The sequence below is a fragment of the Triturus cristatus genome, chromosome 1_2, assembly GCF_964204655.1.
Source record: "Triturus cristatus chromosome 1_2, aTriCri1.1, whole genome shotgun sequence".
Classification (NCBI taxonomy): domain Eukaryota; kingdom Metazoa; phylum Chordata; class Amphibia; order Caudata; family Salamandridae; genus Triturus; species Triturus cristatus.
Genome location: NC_140580.1, coordinates 19,083,027 through 19,090,819, shown reverse-complemented (window position 1 = coordinate 19,090,819; position 7,793 = coordinate 19,083,027).

Genomic DNA, 7,793 nt, shown 5'->3' with positions numbered 1-7,793 from the left:
CCATAGGCGGTCTTGGTACCTTTCTGCTGTTTTTTAGCCTTTTAGACCAGATAGGTGTACTTTTTCTTACGGAGGCCATCCTTTAGCCGAAAAGCGGAGTCCCCAGGGCCTTGACTTGACCATCGCCCTGAACATGGGTAGCTTTTGTACTGCCCTGCTCGGGTCTTGCTCTTGTCGGAGAGTCATTCCTTCATTACTGAACTCCTGGGGCTTCTTTACCCTTGTTTTTGCCCGATTTATCCGCGCGTGTTCGCCCTTCTTTGTGTAATGGGCACGTGATGGGACGTGCTCTGCCCTCCTTTACAGGTGTGAGTGGTGTCGTCTCACTAGCCCGTGCATCCGAGGGGGGGTGATTGGTTATATGGGACTTCCCTGATGCTCTAGTTCGAAACCTGCCTGTTTCGGGACTGCTTGCGCATTGTGTTGCTAAATGCCCCAATAAGTGATGGAATCAGATGGCAGTCTGGCTAAAGCATAGCTTTGTGTAGGGTGAGTGAGCTCGAGCTACCTAGCCTCTCGCTCGCCTAAGCAAAGACTGCCCGTTTGCAGTAGCTCCTGACTCATTCGCGACATTGTCATATTAGCTTATCTACCCTCCTGCTTCTCTGCTATTGAAAATTTGCGCCTATGAAAACGTTGGCTGCACAACGGAACCAATACAAAAAGTAGTCTGCTGGGCTCGCATTGCTCGTCATTGTTTGAAATATTATGATTTTTAAAATTCGTACTGTCTGTCCCTTTTTTGTCTCTCCCCACTACATCTGGATTGTCAGTGCCCGAAGTTAAAGTGCCCGAAGGAAAGCCTTGTTTCAATGATATGATGCCGCAATGTATGCGGTGAGAGCATTGCCATGGGTTGCGCTTATTTTTTAAAAGTAAGGCTCAGTTGGCCGCCCCAAAACACCTCATATAGAATAATGCTTTCAAGCATTTTCTTTTTTTTTTTCTTTTTCTTTTTTTCCGTGTAACCAGCAACTCAGTTGCTGCTGTCCTAACTGTAACTCCCCGATTTGCGCTAAATCCTCCCGATTAGTATTCTGTAGTTACGCATACTGCCCGGAACTCCAGATTGCTGCAGGGCAAGTCGACGTCTTGCCACCGCGGCACTTTTGCTTGACCACAAGTCTGTTTAAACCGGATTGTCAAAATGAACTGACCACGCTGAATAAGATGTACTGCTGGGTACATTACCCGCCTTGTTCTCCCCCCTGCCCCAACCGTTGCCTCCGTCAATAATGCAGTCTTTGTTAAAGAAAGGTCTATGCTTCAAATCAACAAGGCAGCGAGGAGGGAGGATAAAGTGCGGCGGGTGAAATATCAAAGCAATTAACTGTGCATTCTCCCATTTTGGCCCTGGAGTGATAAATCAGATATGCATTTTACCACATGAAGTGATTGCAGGGCTCTGTATCTAATTCGTTCGCCACCAACCACGCGACAGATACTGGAGCAAATGGTGTCATAAAAGTCATTATCTTGGAGAGTGTTGGCATCGACCCATCGATCTCACGCGTACTACGCCATGCCCTACTAATTGATCTACGTCCCGTTTCGTAAAATAAAGCATGCGTTTTGGGTATTTCAAACACCCAATAAATGTCCGCAGGACAAACCTTTACAGAGGTACTCCTATACTAATCAGACTAGGGAGAAGACAACAAGCTGATATTGTGGAGCCGGTGGTGGGACTCACACCCTTGCATTGGAGGGAACGGTCGCCCCAAAGGCACCTGATGCTGCCTCTGAGCTACAGCTTCCGGGCCCGGGCCTTTCCTGGCCCTAATGCGCCGCCTGTGTTGGAACGCCGCAATCAGTGATGGGAAGCCGGGTGGAGTCGCAAATAACTCTTTTCCTAATATTGTTTTCTCTTTCGTATTATCACGGTATTACGAATTTAATTTAGGGCAGTTACCTTAACGTGACTCGTGACCCAACCAAGTAGGAGGCAAAGGTTACAAGAAAAGAAAATTAGCAATGGCCCTAACCAAATCTGCAGTCATAGTGCAGTTCTGCTTTGTATTTCCGTATAAGAGTGCCATTATAAAAGTTTACTGTCCGGTCCAAGCTAATACAAATGCTGTATTTAAAATGGTCACTAAGTTAACTGAGAGCCGCACAGCATTTTTGCGTCTCTGATGTCCGTGACCTCTGGCTCATTGACATAGTAGAAGTGTTGCATCGTTTATCAACAAAAGCCCGCCGTCAAGGAGGGGGGGGCCATCCTGCTAATAGTTTTTTAATTTGCGTGCCCTTGTTCAGAAAACGAATTCTTTTTTCAGCCCAGCATCCGGTACGCCAGGTCTAGTTTGTGGGCAACGATACCCTTAACGGCAGAATTGCTATAATATGCAGTAAACAAAAATGATATTGTAAGAAACCCACGGTTCTGTTCAACAAAGAAACAGAATTCTAGAAAATAGGTTTGCGCATCAGACGATAGCCTTGGCTCTGTGTGCCTAAATTTTTCCGAGGATGTCTCGGTCCCGTCTAATGTACACCACGGGGGCGGGGGGGGGGCTGAAGCCCCTTGAGCCAACATTGATTTCAACTTTAGTTCAATAAATTACTTTGCCTATATCTTTAATTGGAAAACAGATACCTTGAACCCGGAATTGAACAGTTAACCTTGAGAGCAAGAGTCTACGACCTTAACCATTAGGCCACAGATGCACGTACAGTGAGCTGTTGTTGATTAGGCCGTGGAGGGCATGATTGCGGAGTCAGGGCAGCGCCACAGTGCATGTTTCACCCTCCCTAATCTTTAAATTAAATCCGGTCAGATTGAGACGTGGATAAACCGACCCCTAAGCCCGTTCTGGTCGAGCACCCTACCTTCTGCCTCTTTCCCGCTCTACCCCTCTTATTACATTTCGGGCTTCGGACCCGTGGTTACCTACTTAATCATCCTTGTTTGGGGGCTGTCGCCGCCACCCGCAGCAACCCCTGAGGTTCCCTGGCTGCTGCTGTTTAGGCTTGAGCTGCCTCCGTAGCGCCGCCAGACACCGCCGTAGTGGCTGCCGGTGTTGGGCATTTGAAAGTGGCAGGGGAAGAAAGGCGCGAAACCTGAGCCTCCGGTGCTCAACCTAGCGCCGTCCAGTGAAACCACCCTCAGACGCCTGGTACTAATTCTTGAACAAATATGCACTGGTCCTGTTCTGAAAATCTCCTTTCATTACTACTTGTAATCCCCACTGAAGGCAGCAAGCACCCACGGTGCAAGGCTGTAGTACCCGATCCACCGCCGATGTCGTCCAGTCGAGGGGATGCCGCTTCGGTACTTCCCACAACGGCGGGCAACCTTCTTGTCGCTTTGCTATGGCGGAGGTGGAGGCTCTTTCCGCGCTGCCTCCCCCGAATCTGGCTGCACGCTGGGGATGGTGGGAGTGGCGGCTCCGTTCACACCACCTGGGGGCTTGCTGCCCGCTGGAAATGGCCACAAAGCCCGTGGCCTCGGGGCTCTTTGTTCCGGGAATTTGTTCCGGGAAAGCGGCGTGAAACAAGCAGCCGTCCTAGGTGCTAGCGCCTTCTAGCCTTTATTCGTCGTCTCCTCGCCCATGTCCCTGCATCTTCTCCAGCACGTCGATATCTTCCTCATTCCTTCTCCTCCCCGGCGCGAAGTCGTCCTTTCCGGCGGGGGTGGAGGCTGCTTCCACACGCTGTTCCCGCCGATGTGGCCTCAGGTAAGGACATGCGTCCTCCATCCGGCGAGAGTGCAGGCGCGATTCCCAACGCTGCTTCCGCCGATGTAGACTCAGATCGGGCTGCCCTTCCGCCGTCCGGCGGGATCTCAGTCTTCTCTTCTTCTTCTTTCGCCAGGGGGAGACTTGGAATGTGATTTTCTGGGCCGTTGGCCCCTCTTAACCTCCCCCTTGCCTAGCTTGCTCGCCCCCTGATTGGGGGGGGGAGCTTCCTTTGTTTGAGGGCCTATCCATGCCCTCCCCGGCCTAGCCGGGTTTCTTAATTGTGAGGGGCGTGGGGGGTCCCGCCGCTGGCCGGCGTTCTACCCAGGCCTCCATTGGGTCCGGCTTTGCCTTCCCCGGCCCGGGTCCTAATCCACAGCCCTTGCAAAATCGATGACGGAGGCAAAACGCACTGTTCATGTGTGCTTCAACACAAAATTGGCATTTTGACATGCAATAATATCTTTCAGACTGAAAAAAAGGCCTTCCAGGTGGTCTGGCGATTGGCATGCCTTCCAGCAGAAAGACGCGGGCAAATTGAGTAACAGCATGCGCCCTGGAGTAGCTATAATGGCGTTTATCTTTCCCAAAAGGGCTTTGGGTGGGCGGCCGACCAATATGAGGCTCGCCCCCCGGGGATTTTGGGCCGGGGGGCAGCCGGAGCACGGGGGGTGGGTTGGGCTGGTTTTGGGCTACTTGGGCTGGTTGGGCTCTGGTTGGGCTCCTTTTGGGCTGGGGGGCTATTTAGCCAGGCATTTTGCGTGGCGGTCCACCATTTTGATGGATCGTGACACAACGGCCAGCTGGGTTGTTGGCGCGAGCGTTGTGGGCCTGTGGCAGCGAGTATCGATCGTCGTGGCCTATTGTATTGCGTGTGGTTCCTGCGAGTGGCGGGGTGACGTCCTAAGTATCCCGAGGCAGCGGGTGCGTAGTACTCGGCGGATCGTGTGTTAGCGGTTGTGGCGAGGCAGCGGTATGGCACGCCCAGACGACCCGAGGGTGGTGGAGGCCCTCCGCCTCCTTGCTGAAGCGGGCCTCACTGATCTGTTGCAGCCCGACGCGAAGGTGAGGCCTCAGCGGCGCGTGGCGAGCAGAGTCGCCGCGGTGATTTTCGTGTGCGAGCCGCCGTGCGCTGGGAAGCGGGTGGCAGCGGGGGGCGCGGCCGCATGGGGACAGCAGCGGTGCACGCACGGCGGAGGCAGGGGGGAAGCGGGGCGGGGCCCCGCGGCCCATGCTGCAGTTTGTGGGGTCCGTCGCCCTTTTTAAGTACATGGACGTGGCGCAGGTTACCTATGGGGGATAGGCGTGGTCACATTACGATGAGGAGTTTCGGGCGCGTTTGGCCTGGGATCCGGAGGCGAAATGGGGGGAGATCGATTTGGATCTGTACCAGCAGACCATGGGGGGGCGAAGTTTGGCAAGACAGTCTATACGGCGCGTGGGCTGCCCCTCGCACCCCACCCGTGGGGGGGTGGGGCAAGGTGACAATACCGGGGGGTTCCCAGTGGGAGCATGCTGGGACTTCAACAAAGGTCTTTGTGCGCGACAATACTGCAAATTCCGGCATGAATGCTCCAAATGTGGGAAACGTCACCCGGTGGTGCAATGCTAGGGGACGGAAGGCAACCAAGGGCAGCAGTCCGCTCCGGGGGGACAGCAGGTGGGAAGCCGGGGTGGCCGGGGGGGACAGGGTACTGTGGGAAAGGGCTCGTACGCCGGTTAGGCAGGATCGGTTGGAACCCCTTCTGGCGTCTTATCCACGGACCGAAGACGCGGGGCTGCTACGGCGGGGCTTCCGGGAGGGTTTCCGGCTGGGCTACGAGGGTCCGCGCATCGCCTGGTGGACTGAAAACTTGAAATCGGTCGCTGCGCATAAGTCAGTGGTACGGGAGAAATTGGACAGGGATCTGATCTTCTCGCCCATCGGAGTGGTGCCAAAGAAGGAGCCGGGACAGTTTCGCCTGATTCAGCATCTGTCATGGCCGGAATGGGCGTCGATCAACGATTACATTGCGGCGGAGTTGTCTTCGGTATCGTACTCGTCGGTGGACGTGGCGCGGCGTTTGGTGACGGCGGTGGGGCCGGGCGCACTCATGGCGAAGTGCGATATTAAGTCAGCGTTACAGTTGTTGCCAGTCCACCCTGATGATTATCAACTGTTGGGTACACAGTTTGATGGCGCCATTTTTGTGGACAAAGCGTTGCCCATGGGGTGTTTGATCTCTTGTGCTTTGTTTGAGCGCTTCAGTACCTTCTTACAGTGGGCGTTTTCATGGCGCACAGGGAAGGAGACGATGACGCACCATCTGGATGACTTTTTCCTGGTGGGACTGCCCGCTTCGGCGGACTGCCAGCAACAGCTGGACAGTTTTACAGAGCTCATGGGCTACCTGGGTGTGCCCCTGGCACGAGAGAAGACACAAGGTCCCAGCACGGTGCTGTCATTTTTGGGCATTGAGCTAGACACGGTGACCATGGAGGCTCGGTTACCGGAGGAGAAAAAGTTGTGCATGCTGGGTTTGGTGGATGACATGCTGGGGCAGCGGAAGGTGATGGTGCGGGAGGTGCAGGTTCTTTTGGGACATTTGAATTTTGCCTGCGGGTGGTGCGAGCAGGGCGTACGTTTTGTAGACGACTGGGGCGGGCCCTGGCGGGGGGTACATTGCCGCACCATCATATGCGATTGTCGGCGGGCACAAAGGAGGCTCTGCATATGTGGCGGGCGTTCTTGGCCCCAATAGCTCCCCCAGAGGATTGGGAGTGGGATGTCACCATCTCTTCGGATGCGGCGGGGGTGGGCGGTTTCGGGCTATTTTGGCAAGGGAGGTGGTGCGCGGAGGACTGGCCGCCACACTGGCAGGGCGGAGGGAGAAGCAATGCATTTTTGGAACTGTTCCCGTTGGTGGTGGCTTTGACTGTGTGGGCATGGGAGCTGGCGCACAAACGTGTGATTTTCAAGGTGGACAATATGTCAGTGGTCCATGTTGTCAATCGGCAGTCCGCTAGGGATCCGCAGGTGCTCAAGTTGTTGCGGGTGTTTGTGCTGCGTTGTTTGGAGCATGACATCTTGTTTCAAGCACGGCATGTGCCGGGGGTGGACAATGACATTGCGGATGCTTTGTCTTGTTCACAGTGGCAGAGGTTCCATGGGCTAGCCATGGAGGCGGACGAACACAAGACGCCAGTGCCAGCGGGGATGTGGTCGGTAGGAGAGAAAGGGTCGTACAACTGGTAAAAGGGTCGGTGGCCAGGTCAACGTGGAGGGCATACGAGCAGGCGTGGCAGGAGTTTTTAGACAGTGGGGCGGGGAGGCAGGGTGATCGGGGGGTCCGGTGTGAGCAGGTAGTACAGTTTATGTTGGCGTTGATGGATAGGGGTATGTCGAAGGCGACGATCGCGGGTAAGTTGTCGGCCATAGCGTTTATGGGGAAGTTGTGGTGGGGCTATGCGCCGTCAGGGGGGGAGTTGGGCGCACGCTTACTGGAGGGCTGGGTGCGAGAACGAGGTGCCACGGCTCGACAGCGTCGTCCCATCACAGCGCACATCCTACGGGGGTTGCTACAGCACCTGCCTAGCTCCTGCCATAATCGGGAAGAGATCCTTTTGTTTTCCACTCTTATGTCGTGAATGTATTTTGGGGCCTTCAGGGTGTCCGAGCTGGTGGGGCAGAGGGGAAAGCCTGGGGTTCGATGGGAGGATGTGGAGTTGCGGGCCGGGGAGGTGGCGGTTCGGTTGCAGCGCTCGAAGACGGATCAGCGGGGTGCGGGGACCTGGGTGCTTCTGGGGCCCGCGTCGGAACAGGCCATCTGCCTGGCGGAGTGGGGGGGGGGCGGTTGGGATCCCGGTTGCGGTCGGTGGAGGGGGAAATATTTCGCCGGGTCGCGGGGGATCGGGTGACGGTGGCCCAGCTGCTGTGGGTTCTGCGGCACGACCTGCACGGCATGGGCGAGGAGCCAACATTTTTCGGGACGCATTCCTTTCGGATAGGTGTGGCAACAGAGGCGGCTCGCCAGGGGTGGGGGAGGGAGGACATTATGCGCTTGGGGAGGTGGAAGTCGGATTGTTACAAGACATACGTTTGGTTGCAGGGTCCCGGGGGGGAGGAAGTAGGCA